The sequence below is a fragment of the Canis lupus genome, chromosome 2 (assembly GCF_011100685.1).
Source record: "Canis lupus familiaris isolate Mischka breed German Shepherd chromosome 2, alternate assembly UU_Cfam_GSD_1.0, whole genome shotgun sequence".
NCBI lineage: Eukaryota > Metazoa > Chordata > Mammalia > Carnivora > Canidae > Canis > Canis lupus.
This window is the reverse complement of record NC_049223.1, coordinates 15,628,812-15,644,596: the sequence shown is the minus strand read 5'-3', so window position 1 is coordinate 15,644,596 and position 15,785 is coordinate 15,628,812. Positions and strand designations below refer to the sequence as shown.

Below are 15,785 nucleotides of genomic sequence, written 5' to 3'. Positions count from 1 at the left end.
CCGAATAGCCAGGGGAATTTTAAAAAAGAAAACCATATCTGGGGGCATCACAATGCCAGAGTTCAGGTTGTACTACAAAGCTGTGGTCATCAAGACAGTGTGGTACTGGCATAAAAACAGACACATAGATCAGTGGAACAGAATAGAGAATCCAGAAGTGGACCCTGAACTTTATGGGCAACTAATATTCGATAAAGGAGGAAAGACTATCCATTGGAAGAAAGACAGTCTCTTCAATAAATGGTGCTGGGAAAATTGGACATCCACATGCAGAAGAATGAAACTAGACCACTCTCTTGCACCATACACAAAGATAAACTCAAAATGGATGAAAGATCTAAATGTGAGACAAGATTCCATCAAAATCCTAGAGAAGAACACAGGCAACACCCTTTTTGAACTCGGCCATAGTGACTTCTTGCAAGATACATCCACGAAGGCAAAAGAAACAAAAGCAAAAATGAACTATTGGGACTTCATCAAGATAAGAAGCTTTTGCACAGCAAAGGATACAGTCAACAAAACTCAAAGACAACCTACAGAATGGGAGAAGATATTTGCAAATGACGTATCAGATAAAGGGCTAGTTTCCAAGATCTATAAAGAACTTATTAAACTCAACACCAAAGAAACAAACAATCCAATCATGAAATGGGCAAAAGACAGTGAACAGAAATCTCACAGAGGAAGACATAGACATGGCCAACATGCACATGGGAAAATGCTCTGCATCACTTGCCATCAGGGAAATACAAATCAAAACTACAATGAGATACCACCTCCCACCAGTGAGAATGGGGAAAATTAACAAGGCAGGAAACAACAAATGTTGGAGAGGATGCGGAGAAAAGGGAACCCTCTTACACTGTTGGTGGGAATGTGAACTGGTGCAGCCACTCTGGAAAACTGTGTGGAGGTTCCTCAAAGAGTTAAAAATAGACCTGCCCTACGACCCAGCAATTGCACTAGTTGGGGATTTACCCCAAAGATACAAATGCAATGAAACGTCGGGACACCTGCACCCCGATGTTTATAGCAGCAATGTCCACGATAGCCAAACTGTGGAAGGAGCCTCGGTGTCCAACGAAAGATGAATGGATAAAGAAGATGTGGTTTATGTATACAATGGAATATTACTCAGCTATTAGAAATGACAAATACCCACCATTTGCTTCAACGTGGATGGAACTGGAGGGTATTATGCTGAGTGAAGTAAGTCAGTCGGAGAAGGACAAACATTATATGTTCTCATTCATTTGGGGAATATAAATAATAGTGAAAGGGAATATAAGGGAAGGGAGAAGAAATATGTGGGAAGTGTCAGAATGGGAGACAGAACGTAAAGACTGCTAACTCTGGGAAACGAACTAGGGGTGGTGGAAGGGGAGGAGGGCGGGGGGTGGGAGTGAATGGGTGACGGGCACTGGGTGTTATTCTGTATGTTAGTAAATTGAACACCAATAAAAAATAAATTAAAGAAAAAGAGTCTTTTCTCCCATTATAATTGAAAGAACCCCAGGAATGCTTCAGGCAAGAGATTAGTCCTGGCTAGCACTGATTCGGATAATAAAAAGCAGAAAGCTTTGGGCACCTGGGTGGCTCAATGGTTGAACGTCTGCCTTTGGCTCAGGTCATGATCCCAGAGGCCTGGGATCCAGTTCTGCATCAGGCTCTCCATGAGGAGTCTGCTTCTGTCTATGTCTCTGCCTCTCTTTCTGTGTCTCTCATGGATAAGCAAATAAAATTTTTAAAAAGAGAGAGAGAGTTTTTTGTTTTAAAGCACAAAGCTTTGAATTATCTAAGGATTGCTAGCTGCTATAACAAATCCCCAAATTCAGTGGCTTAATACAAAATGAGGTTATTTCTCATTCACTTAAGAGTTCAAATATATGTCGGGAGGTAGATGGTGGGGAGCAGCTCTGTTTTTAGTCATCTTGGGCATTGATACACAGACAACAGAATGGAGAATGCATGGAGGAGCACACAAGAGATCCCCATGGGTCTATCACCATAATCCACCAGCCAGAAGTCATGACAAGGTTATAGCTCACTGCCAAGCAGGCTAGGAAATGTGGTCCGACTTATACACAGAAAGAAGAGAATATGAATGAATATCTGCCATCTTCTACTCTTGGCACCAAATACTCATTTGCAGTCTTTTTCCTACACCATGAAACACACCCACCAATCTCCCCAGGGTTGTTAGAAGAACGTGCCACCCAGAGACTTGCATGCAGCTCATACTCCAAAACTTTGTTCTGATGTACAGTTTTCCTTTCAGATTTAGGTGGGACTCTTTGTGATCTGGAGAGCTATAAATGAAAATATAAATTATCTCACCTCCTTTTCTCCCATAAACACACACAACATACAATGGTGAAACAGAGATATGCCAACCACACTGAAAGCTCCCACTTGGGAATGTGAAGAATGACAGACAGCTGTCAACTACTAACTCATGGCAGTGATTGATACTTAGTGGGCAGGCTTTGTAACAACACCTGCCCTAATAGTGGAAAAGTTTCTATGATTAGACCCAAGTCCACTAAATGGGAGGAATTTCCTTGTCCCTGTTCTCTACCTGGACTGGGCATCAGGGAAAATATCCTCTTGAATGACTGTAGCAATCATACCCATCACTTGCTGCCTTTGCAATCATGGCCAATCAAGGGATGTTTTCAAGTACCAGCCTCTTTCTAGGTGAAGTTCTTGGTGTGTTTGGACATGTAATTCCCTCAAAAAATGTAGCAAACTTCTGGTCCATTTCTTTCTCAAGATCTAATTCTCAAGACTCTTATTTGGCTTTCTTGCCTCCATGTTTCTCTAACCCCTACCCTCACTGATCTTTGCAACAGGGTTGAATCCCTAAATTCAGTTAAGAAGACATGAGCCTTTTTCTCTCAAAAAATTTTTCCATCTTATTTGCTACTGGAGTCTCAAGGCAACACGCTTTTCAACTTATGTCTTCCTTTGGCTGTCATCAAAGCTTTATTGACCTTGTTGTCAATGCTCAGATGGCCTGGACTATGATGCCTTTTTTATTCTTGTTTCATATAGACAGGCCCACTGGAATGGGGCATCTTTCCATAAGGATGTTTTCATTTATTTGGCCAAAATACTTGAAGTGCCTTCCATGTTCCAGGCACTGGGCACAGAGATAAATATGACACAGTGTCTGATTCTGGGATGTCCAAAACCACTTTGTTAAATTGAAAGCAGGCACAAGGATGGAATGGGAGCACAGGGAAGGAAAGACAGGTGCCTGGGAAGATCAGAAAAGGTCTTTCAGAGGAAGTGACATTGAAATTAAGCTTAAAAATTGAGTCAAGGTTTTCTAGAAGTTCACAGGGGCAAAGGCTTTTCCAGTCTGAACAAACAGTATGTACAAAGTACCAACAGTCAATTACAGGCAGCTTTTATCTTTCTCCTGACAATTGCTCAAAGCTCAGATTCTAAGTACTAAGTGCTCATAAATTCTTTTTTTGATGGGCAGTCTACCTCAACTCAATGTCTCCATTGGTTGTATCTAGTATCTTGGAGGCTTTCCTTATACTCTCCTGCATGTACACTTCTAGAATTTGGTTAAAGGTTCTAGCAGGGCCATAGACATTTATCCACACTTGACTGAAGAAGTGTCTTCCTAAATCTGGAAGGTCAGCCTGCTCCATCCTGCATCCATCAAGTAGGCCATTTTAGGAAGGAAGCATGTATAGTAGTGATACAGAAAGGGTACTTACTCAGATCAGTATAATCAGCCCTAAAAAATCATCAGAGGTGACTGATGTTAAGACCACATCGCCCTTCCAACCAGCATCCTGCTTTGGCTTTACCTATATCCACTCTTTTTTTTTTAAGTTTATTAATTTTTTTAAAGTAACCCCTACTTCCAACATGAGGCTTGAACTCACAACGTCGAGATCAAGAGTTGCATGCCCCTTCAACTAAGCTAGCCAGGTGCCCTTACCTATGTCCACTGTTTCTAACAGATAATTTTTTTAAAGATTTTATTTATTTATTACTAAAGGCATAGAGAGAGAGGCAGAGACATAGGCAGAGGGAGAAGCAGGCTCCTTACAGGAACCTGATGAGGACCCCATCCCAGGACCCCAGGATCATGACCTGAGATGAAGGCAGATGCTCAACCACTGAGCCACCCAGATGCCCACCTATGTCTACTGTTAATGGTACAAAGTTGAGGATATCTCTTCCAAAATATTCTGTAAAATGCCTAATGCCTGGCAAGGAATATCTCACTTTGAGTTAGACTAAGTTAGTTTCCCCTTCAATGGAAGACATTTTGCTTATGTCTCTGCCTCTTCTTCTTTAATGGCAGCAAGAAGGGTGCTTTACAGCTCTTTTGAAAGAGAAAGAATCTGAAAGGGAAATAGGGTGAGGGGTCAAAAGGTATAAACTCCCAGGTATAAAATAAGTAGGTCCTGGGGATGTAATGTACAATATGATTACTCAAGTTAATAATACTGTATGGCATATCTGAAAGTCGCTAAGAGGGCACAATTTTATTTTATTATTATTATTTTTAAGATTTTATTTATTTATGATAGACATAGAGAGAGAGAGGCAGAGACGCAGGCAGAGGGAGAAGCAGGCTCCATGCCGGGAGCCCGACGCGGGACACGATCTCGGGACTCCAGGATCGCGCCCTGGGCCAAAGGCAGGCGCTAAACCGCTGAGCCACCCAGGGATCCCCCAAGGGCACAATTTTAAAGTCCTCATCAAAAATAAATAAATAAATAAATAAATAAATAAATAAATAAATAAATAAATAATCCTCATCACAAAAAAAGATTGGTAACTGTATATGGTGGTAGACCTTAACTAGACTTATTGCAGTGATCATTTCACAATATACACAAATTATTGACTCACTACATCGTACACCTGAAACTAATATAATGTGTATGTCAATTATACCTCAACAACAGCAACAAAAATGTTTTTAAAGAAAGAGAGAGAATCCTGCACATTGAGGACTATTTGCAATTCTTGCCAGAAACACATTTTTCTTCCAAACACCCCCTCTAGCTGGTGTGGGCTCAGGTTTGACTACTAGGCTTTCACTTTTGAATGTTTCAGATACACAGTACCCCACATATTTTTACCTATTTTTTTAAGTTGATTTATTTTCTTTTAGTAATCTCTACTCCCAACTTGGGGCTTGAATTCATGACCCAGATATCAAGAGTCGCATGCTCTTCTGACTAAGCCAGCCAGGTGCCCCTATTTTTACCTACTTTTAATTTTTTTTATTTTTATTTGTTTTAAGATTTTATTTATTTATTTGTGAGAGACACAGAGAAAGAAGCAGAAACACAGGCAGAGGGAGAAGCAGGCTCCATGCAGAGAGCCTGACGTGGGACTCGATTCAGGGTCTCCAGGATCACGCCCTGGGCTGCAGGCGACGCCAAACCGCTGCGCCACCGGGGCTGCCCACCTTTACCTACTTTTAAGATGACAGAGGGATACTAGAGAGTCCATGCTTAACTAGCATTACCTAAGTGTTTTGAGCCAGGGAGTAACATGATCAGAAGGGATGTTAGCAAAATTGTTGTGGCTGTGATATGCAGGAGGTGGTATTTTCAATGGATCTGGGTAAATTCTTAGAAGGAAATAAATTATTGAGCTCAAGTAAATATCCTTTGTGCATGAAGAACAGAGATTACTTACCCCAGAAAAACAAAGACTTAATGAGAGGCCCAAGATCCCAGAGGTACAGGGAGAGTCTCAGGCAGGGCAGAGACCAGAGCCTCCCTTCTTCCCTTCTTTTATCTTCCAGAATCAATCTGCTTCCTTATTCCAAATTTCCAAGAGAGGAAGGAGAGTAGGCCAATTCACTTCTCCCACCAGGTCACCATATTTTAGGTTTCAGGCCAGCCAGTGGATGGCCCATCCTGTCAGGTTTCCTTCCCTGGACAACTAGCTATGGCCAGGTTGGCCCTGTGGTTCCCAACCCACAAGAGAAATGAGTGAGGGAGACATCCCAAAATACATCTAACGGGTATGAAGAGGAGACGAACAATTAGGAATTGTATCTGGACCCAGAATGCCTGCTTCCAGGGTTGACTCCACCCCTTACTAGCTGTGCAAGTCACTTTATTTGGTCTGTCCCTCAGTTTTTTAATTCTTAAAATGGGACATATACATGGTATCTCTTCCTAGGACTGTGGTAAAGATTAAAGGAGACAAAGCCAAAAAAGAAAAAAAAAAGGCACTTGAATCTATGAAGGGCATATACTGAATATCCAGTGAGTGCTGCTATTATATTTTCCCCAGAAAAAGAGTACCCTTCCTGTTTTCTATTAGTACCATCTTCCTTTGTAAGTTTTTTACTTTATTGTGGATTCATTTGGGGCACCTGGCTGGCTCAGTTGGAAGAGCATGTGACTCTTGATCTTGGGGTCATGAGTTTGAGCCCCACATTGGGTGCAGGGATTAAACAATTTAAAAACTTAGAAAAGGAAAGACTGACTTTACTTATTATGGATTCATTTATTTATCTGATTCACCATTCTTGCGCATCCATTGCTACATAAAAATAATTTTTTCCTCCCCAATCTTGCCAGCATTTTTCCATCTTAAGCCCTTAGTCCTTCTCACTTGGATTGTTAGCTCTCTGGTCTCCTTGGCTCCTGCATACCGTAGCCAGATTAATTTTACATCCCTTCTGATCATGTTATTCCCCTGCTCAAAAGCCTTCTGTGTTTTCCTATTACTAGCCTAAAGTCCACAGTTTGAAACTTGACGCTTGGAACTTTCTACAGCTCAGAACTGATCTGCCATTGTAGATTTATTTCCCACAGCTGCGTCATATACAGACGAGACTCTGATTAACTGGACTGCTCTTGTTTCTGGGTCTATTGCAGCTCGTATTATATTCCCCAACCCGGGCCTTTGCTCATGCTGTCCCATCTACCTGAAATACCTCACCCTTCGCTCTCTGGACCAACAGCATCGGCATCACCTGGGAGCTTGGGAGAAATGTCATATCCAATGCCACACCTACTGAATCAGAATCTGCATTTTAATAAGATCCATAGGTGATTCATATACATGTATTTTTCTTATATGAGACAAAATATCTTGTAAATTTATTACTAGCTTGTAAATTATGGATTTAACCCACTCCATCCTCTTTCCTGTTTAAATTCTACCCTTGTCTCAGAGCCCATCTCAGATAATATTGCCTCATCCAACTGTCTTTGACTGCTAGAGCTGAAAATAATCTCTTTATTATCTGAATTCCTGTAGCTGATTTCTGAATTCTTTGAATTTCCCAAGACTAAATTCTTTATACCTGCTCGTGGCAATTAGCACATACTTTTGTTTTAGTATGAGCTAAGAATTTTGTGATTACTTTGTTATTGAGATATGACTGACAAATAATACTAGTTTCAACAAACAACTTGATGATTCATTATTTATATGTAGTGTGAAGTGTTCACCATAATAAATCTGGTTAAAATCTATCACTTCCTTTAGTTACAAATTTTTTCTTGTGATGAGAACTTTTAAGATCTACTCCTCAAGCAACGTTCAAATATACAGTATTATTAACTATGGTCTCCATGCTGCATGTTACATCCCTAGGGCTTATTTATTTTATTACTGGAAATTTATACATTTTGTGGGGTTTTTTTGTATATTTTTTATTGGAGTTCAATTTGCCAACATATAGCATAACAGACAGTGCTCATCCCGTCAAGTGCCCCCCTCAGTGCCCGTCACCCAGTCACCCCAACCCCCCATCCACCTCCCCTTCCACCACCCCTTGTCTGTTTCCCAGAGTTAGGTGTCTCTCATGTGCTGTCACCCTCACTGATATTTCCCACTTATTTTCTTTCCTTTCCCCTTTAATCCCTTTCACTATTTTTTATATTCCCCAAATAAATGAGACCATATAATGTTTGTCCTTCTCTGATTGACTTACTTCACTCAGCATAATACCCTCCAGTTCCATCCATGTGGAAGCAAATGGTGGGTATTTGTCGTTTCTAATGGCTGAGTAATATTCCATTGTATACATAGACCACATCCTCTTTATCCATTCATCTTTCGATGGACACCGAGGCTCCTTCCACAGTCTGGCTATTGTGGGCATTGCTGCTAGAAACGTTGGGATGCACGTGTCCTGCCATTTCACTGCATCTGTATCTTTGGGGTAAATCCCCAGCAGTGCAATTGCTGGGTCATGGGGTAGCTCTATTTTTAACTCTGAGGAACCTCCACACAGTTTTCCAGAGTGGCTGCACCAGTTCACATTCCCACCAACAGTGCAAGAGGGCTCCCCTTTCTCCACATCCTCTCCAACATTTGTTGTTTCCTGTCTTGTTAATTTTCACCATTCTCACTGGTGTGAGTGGGATCTCATTTGTATTTCCCTGATGGCCAGTGATACGGAGCATTTTCTCATGTGCTTGTTGACCCAATTTACCCATTTTGATCACTACTCCCATCCCAGCCTTAGGCCACTGTCAGTCTGTTCTCAGTATCTATCAGTTCAGTTTTTTTCTTTTTCTTTTTTTTAAATTCCACAAACAAGTGAGATCATACATCCCCCACCCACACACACACACAATGGAACATTATTCAGCCATAAAAAAAGACTGAACTCTGCCATTTTTGAGGTAGTCCACATGGGTGGACCATGAGAACATTATGCTAAGTGAGATAAGTCAGACAGAGAAAGACAAATACCATATGATCTCACTTGTATACACACAATAGAATATTTTATATATGTATACATATATATATTCTTTTCTTTATATATTTATCCTCAGTGGGCACAGATTGTTTCCATACCTTGGCTATTGTAAATAATGCTGCAATAAACTTGGAGTTGCACGTATTTTTTTTTTTTTTTTAGTTAATGTCTTTATTTCCTTGGATAAATACTCAGAAGTGGAATTGCTGGGTCATATGGTAGTTCCATTTCTAATTTTTCAACGAACCTCCAAACTGTTTTCCACAGTGGCTGCACCATTTTGCATTCCCATCAATAGTGAATGAGGATATCATCTTCTTCACATTCTCAACAACATTTATTTCTTCTCTTTTTGATAACAGCCATTCTAACAAGTGTGAGGTGATTTCCCATTGTAGTTTTTTTTTTTTTTTTTGAGCAATCTCTACATCCAACATAGGGCTCAAACTCACAACCCAGAATCAAAAATCACGTGCTCTACTCACTGTGTTTCTGATTTGCATTTCCCTGATGATTAGTGATGTCAAGCTCCTTTTCGTGTACTTGTTGGTCAAATGTATGTCTTCTTTGGGAAAATGTCTATTCAGATTCTCTGCCTATTTTTAAAATGGATTGTTTCTGGTTTTGTTTTGCTACTGAATTGTGTAAATTCTTTATATATTCTGGATGTTAACCTCTTATGAGATATATGGATTGAAAATATTCTTTCCCATTCAATAGGCTGCCTTTTCATTTTTTTTATAATTTCCTTTGCTGTGCAGAAGCTTTTTAGTGTGATGTAGTCCTGCCTGTTTATTTTTGCTTTTGTTGCCTTTGCTTTTGATGTTAGATCCAAAAAATCATTGCCAAGCCCAATGTCAAAGAACTAACCAACTATAATTTCTTCCAGGACTTTTATGGTTTCAGGCCTTGCATTCAAGTCTTTAATCCATTTTGAGTTAGTTTTTGTGTTTGGTATAAGATAGAGGTCCAGTTTCATTCTTTTACATGTGACTGTCCAGTTTTCCCAACACTATTTACCGAAAAGATAATCCTTTTCCTATATATATTCTTGGCTCCTTTGTCATAAATCAATCGACCATATACGCATGATTTACTTCTGGGCACTCTGCTGCTCCACTGATCTGTGTGTCTGTTTTTATGCTGGTACTGCACTGTTTTGAACACTATAGCTTTGCAGTGTACTTTGAAATCAGGGAGACTGAGCCTCCAGCTTTGTACTTTTTTCTCAAGATAACTTTGATTAGTCAGAGTCTTTTGCAGTTTCATACAAATTTTAGGATTATTTGTTCCATTTCTGTGAAAAATGCCATTGGGATTTTGATAGGGATTTCATTGAATCTGTAGCATAGACATTTTAACAATCTTAATTCTTCTAGTCCACAAGCATGAATATCTTTCCATTTATTTGTGTCTTCTTCCATTTCTTTCATCAGTGTTTTATAGTTTTCAGTGTATAGGTCTTTTACCTCCCTGGGTAAATATATTTCTAGGTATTTTATTCTTTTTTGATGCAATTATAAATGGAATTGTTTTCTTAATTTATCATTCTGATAGTTTGTTATTAGCATTTAGAAATGAAACTTATTTTTTATATTGATTTTGTATCCTGCAACTATACTAAATTTCTTTATTCTAACAGTTTTTTGGTAGAATCTTTAGGGTGATAAAATATTTCATCTGCAAATAAGCAAGTTTGACTTCTTCCTTTCTAATTTGCATAACTTTTACTTCCTTTTCTTGTCTACTTTCTGTACCTAGGACTTCCAGTGCCACGTGTAATAAATGTCAGGAGTGGACATCCTTGTCTGAACAAGGAGGGAAGCCCCAGTGGCTTAGCAGTTTAGTGCCACTTTCAGCCCAGCGTGTGATCCTGGAGACCTGGGATCAAGTTCCACATTGGACTCCCTGCATGGAGCCTGCTTCTCCCTCTGCCTGTGTCTCTGCCTCTCTGTGTGTGTGTCTCTCATGAATAAATAAATACAATTTTTTTTAAAAGAAAGAAAGAAAGAAAGAAAGAAAGAAAGAAAGAAAGAAAGAAAGAAAGAAAGAAAGAAAGAAAGAAAGAAAGAAAGAAAGAAAGAAAGAAAGAAAGAAGAAAGAAAGAAAGAAAGAAAGTTTGATAGAATTCACAGTGAAACTGTCTGGTCCTGGACTTTTGTTTGTTTTGAGGTAATTGATTACTGATTCAATCTCCTTACTTGCAATCAGTCTGTTCAGATTTTCTATTTCTTCATGATTCAGTCTTGATAGCTTGTTTATCTCTAGAAATTTATTCATTTCTTCTAGATTGTTAAATTCATTGGCTATAATTGTTCATGATTATCTCTTATGATCCTTTGTATTTCCCTGATAACAGTAGAAACATCTAGCCTTTGATTCCCGATTTTATTTGTGTCCTCTCTTTTTCTCTTGGTGAGTCTAGCTAAACCTATGTCAATTTCATCATTTCAAATAATTAGCTGCTGTTAGCTTCACTGGTCTTTTCTATTTTCTTTTTAGTTTCTCTTTCATTTATCACCACTCTGCTTTTTTAATTTCCTTCCTTCTACTAATTTTGGGCTTCATTTCTTCTTCTTTTTTCTAGTTTTTTGAGGTGTAAAGTTTGGTTTTTCTTTGAAATTTTTCTTGTGTATTGATATAGGCATTTATCACTATGAACTTCTCTGCTTCTTCTGTGTCCCATACAGTTTGATATGTTGCATTTCTGTTTTCATTTGTCTCAAGGTATTTTTTTTTATTTCTCTTGATTTCTTCTTTCATCCATTGATTGCTCAATAACATGTTATTTAATCTCCACAGATTTTTTGAGTTTTCCAGTTTTTTTTCTTGAATTAATTTCTAGTTTCATATATTATGTTTAAAGAAGATGTTTGGTATGATTTCAATTTTCTTAAATTCATGAAGATTTATTTTGTGGCCTAACATACAATTTATCTTGAAGAATGTTTTGTGTGCATTTGAGAATATGTATTTTGGTACTCTTGGATAGGATGTTCTGTAAATACCTGTTGGGTCCATCTGGTCTAACATGTCTTTTAAGGCCAATGTTTTCTTATTGATTTTTCTGTCTGGATAATAGATTATTGGTGTGAGTGGGGTATTAATGTCTCCTACTAATATTGCATTAGTGTCAATTTCCCTCTTTAGCTTTGTTAATACATGAATAGACAGCAATACGATAATAGTATGTGACTTGAAGAATATTTTAATGGGATTTCAAATATATACAAAAGTAGACAGATAAATACAATAAGCCTCCCTTTATGCATGATTTAACTTCAACAATGATTAACATTTTGCCTATCTCATCTACACACACATTTTTTTCCATAGTACTTAAATTCCATAGTACAGCATCTTACTTATTAATATTTTATTAGTATCTCTAGAAGATACGATGTTCTTAAATACCTAACAATACCCTTATCACACACACACAATAATACTTTTTTTTTTCACAATAATACTTTTTAAAAATCCTTCCTTAGTAAAATTCTGTTTCTTGTTCAAATTTCCCCATTGTCTCAGAAACATTTTTTACAGTTGTCTTATTGAAATCAGTACGCAAGCAACATCTACTCATTAAAATTGGTTTTGTATATTTCCCATGCCACTTCTTTGTTGAACAAACTAAACATATACATATATATATAAATATATATGTTTTACATATATGTTTTTAATATGTTTTTACAAGTCACTCTGGCTAGGGGCACCTGGATGGCTCAGTTGGCTAAGCATCTGACTTCGGCTCAGGTCATGATCTCAGGGTCTTGGGATCAAGGCTGGTATCTCTCCCTTTACCCCTCCCCCTGCTTTTGTGTGCTCTCTCTCTCTCTAACAAATAAAATCTTTAAAACTAAAAATATCACTCTGGCTAAACGAACTGTGGCATATTCCTACAATAGAGTATTATTCAGCCCTAAAAAGGAGGGAAATTCTGGCATACAGTATGACATTAAGCTAAGTGAAATAAACTAGTCAAGGAAGGACAAATACCATATGGTTCCACTCTCATGGAGTGCACTGAGTAATCAGATTCATAGAGAGAGAAAGTAGAATGGTGATTGCCAGGGACTGGAAGGAGGGAGGAGAGGGTTGTTTCTGTTGATGGGTATAAAGTTTCAGTTCTGCAAGATAGAAGTCTGGTGACTGGTTGCACAAAGATGTGAATGTACTTAACACTACTGAACTGCACACCTAAAAATGGTTATGATGGTACATTTTTAGGTTATGTGTATCTTATCACACATTAAAAACATTTTTAAATCACTGCTATGTGGAGAACGGTTTGTTGCCAAGTCCAAGTAGAAGCAGGCTGACCAGCTGGAAGGGTATTTCAGGGGCCGGGGAGATGACAGTGACTTGGATTTTGGTGATTACGGTGGAAGCAATTGAAAAAAGATCAGATTTGGGGTCCATTTAAAAAGGAGAAACAGAGGTGCTTGGGTGGCTCAGTCAGTTAAGCATTGGACTCTCAATTTTGGCTCAGGTCCTGGTCTCAAGATTGTGAGATCAAGCCCCGGTGTCGGGCTCTGTGCTCAGTGGGGAGCCTGCTGGAGGATTCTCTCCCTCTGCCCACTCCCCACCCTCTGCTTCTCTCTCTCTCTCAAATAAATAAATGAATACGTAAATCTTTTAGAAAATAAATAAATAAAAGAGAGAAAGAGGAGTACCTGTTGGCAAACTAGATTTTGAGTGTAAAGGAAATGAAAAGTGACTGAGGACTCCTAGGATTTTGGCCTGATGAACTGAGTTACTGGCAGTGCCATTTAGTCCAGTGAGGAGTCCTGAGGGAGGAGCCAGCTACCAGGTGGCAGGCTGATTACATTGGACCTTTTCCATGAGGGAAGGGAGCTCGGTTGTTCTCTTTGGAACAGGCCCTTATTCTGGATTTGGATTTGGTTTCTCTGGCTGTCGTTATGCTGCTGCCAGCACACTCTCCCTAGACCTGCTGAGTGGCAGGCCTCTCAACACAGTATGACTTCTGACCAAGGAACTCATTTTACAGGGAAAAGGTAAGCCATGGGCAAATGCCCATGAGAGTCCCTGATCTTATTATGTATCAGAACACCAGAAGCAGGTGGCTCGTGGAGCAGGAAATGGTCTATTGGCAGCCAGTTCCTATGCCAGCTGGAGAAACACCTTGCCGTGATGCAGCATATGGTCTTGCTGGCATTGCTGTCTCTCCGCAGCCAGGATACACTTGGCCAAGACTCCAAGGGTGATAGTAGTGGTGCAGGGGACTTCTCAAGATCATACCTCTGGACTTCACCAAAACCATTTGCCTTCTTTACTCAAGTTTTTGTCTGGGAGGTTTAGGTACCTGGAGAGAAACATTTTCACCTTGGAGTCACAGCCTCCCAAAAATGACTGGCTGGAATATTCAGTTAGCCAAGTTAGTGAACATTAAACCAGATCTGATTTTACAATAGTCCCCCCATTATCCATGGGGGACACATTCCAAAACACCCCGGGGGTGCCCGAAACCCTGTATATACTCTGTTTTTTTTTCTACACATAAATACCTATGATAAAGATTAATTTGTAAATTAGGCACAGCTAAGAGACCAACAACTAATAATAAAATAGAACAATTATAACAATATACTATAATAATAGTTATTGTGAATGCGGTCTCTCTCTTGCTCTCAAGATATTTTTTTAAACTGAAGTACAGTTGACATATATTAGTTTCAGATGCACAACATAGTGATTTGACAGTCATACACATTACAAAATCTTCACCATAAGAGTAGTTACCATACAGTTATTACAATATTATGATTATATTCCCTATGCTGTACTTTCCATCTCTGTGACTTGTTTATCAGATAAATAAGTTTGTTTCTCTTCATCTTCTTCATCTGTTCTATCTACCCCTGCCACACCCCTCATCTCCAGCAGCTACCGGTTTATTCTCTGTGGTTATCAGTCTGTTTCTGGCTTTTACTGTTGTTTTGTTGTTTTATAGTATGCATGTAAGTGAAATTATACAGTATTTGTTTTTCTCTGTCTGACTTATTTCACTTAGCGAAATCCTCTCATCCACCATGTTGCTGCCAATGGTAAGATTTCTTTTTTTTTTAAGATTTTATTTTTATTTACTCATGAGAAGCACAGAAAGAGAGACAGAGACAGAGGGAGAAGCAGGCTCCCTGTGGGGAGCCCAATGTGGGACTTGATCCCAGGACCCCTGGGATCACCACCTGAGCTGAAAGCAAACGCTCAACCACTGAGCCACCCAGGTGCCTCAAATGGCAAGATTTCATTCTCTTCTCTCAAACCATCTTACTGTACTGTACTCACCCTTCTTGTGATGACGTGAGATGTTAAAATGCCTACCTGCTGAGATGAAGCGAGAGTGAGTGACATGGGCATTGTGACGTAGCGTTTTCTCTTAATGGACCCTCTGATCACACATTGGAAGGATGATCATCTGCTTCCGGGCCACAGGTGACCAAGGGTCGCTGAAATAACAGAAATGGAACTGCCGATAAGGAGGCCAGTGTCTGTCCAAAAGTACTGTGGTGTTCCTACCTTGCATATCACAGAGCTCTGCGCACCCACCGTGTGTCACGGTCACTTCTGGGTCTCAGCTTCTTCCATCAACTCCTCAGAGCCTGAACTTCCACGATGTCCATGGGCAAGTCTTCGGGCTGCCCTGCTCTTCCCAGGCCCCTGCTGCAGTTTGACGACCACTGCCCCTGCCCGGGATCGCCAGCATCTCTGCCAACTGCCTTTAACAGAACACCCCGTCAGCTCCAGAGAGATGCTGGGGCCCACTCTCACGCTGTCCCCTGGGCCACGGTCTCCCCAAGTCTCAAAAACAGACACTTTCGTTTTTTCCTTTTGTTTCTTACCTGAGAACAACAACCAGACCTTTAATGAACATCTTTTTCCTTAGGAATTCGCATTGTCTTCATTCACGTAAAGCCAAGACTCGCCCGCCACTCACACCCCAAATCAAGAAAAATGCCACTCACCTGAATGCACAACGCACGTGACTAAGACACAACACTTCTCATCGGCCTTCCAGTTCATGATGACACCCCAGGTT

At 39.7% G+C, this 15,785-nt stretch overlaps 1 protein-coding gene and 1 long non-coding RNA gene across 6 annotated transcripts in view; both read right to left on the bottom strand.

Annotated features, from left to right (window-relative positions):
- Window positions 1–15,785, bottom strand: part of MPP7 (membrane palmitoylated protein 7) — a 681,753-nt gene that overhangs the window by 434,336 nt on the left and 231,632 nt on the right. The window lies entirely within an intron of this gene.
- On the bottom strand, window positions 13,329–15,493 carry LOC111091394. The gene is made up of 3 exons (XR_005355263.1): window positions 15,296–15,493; window positions 15,071–15,195; window positions 13,329–14,051 (listed from the first exon to the last, which is right to left on the bottom strand). It is a non-coding gene; the product is annotated as an uncharacterized LOC111091394 (long non-coding RNA).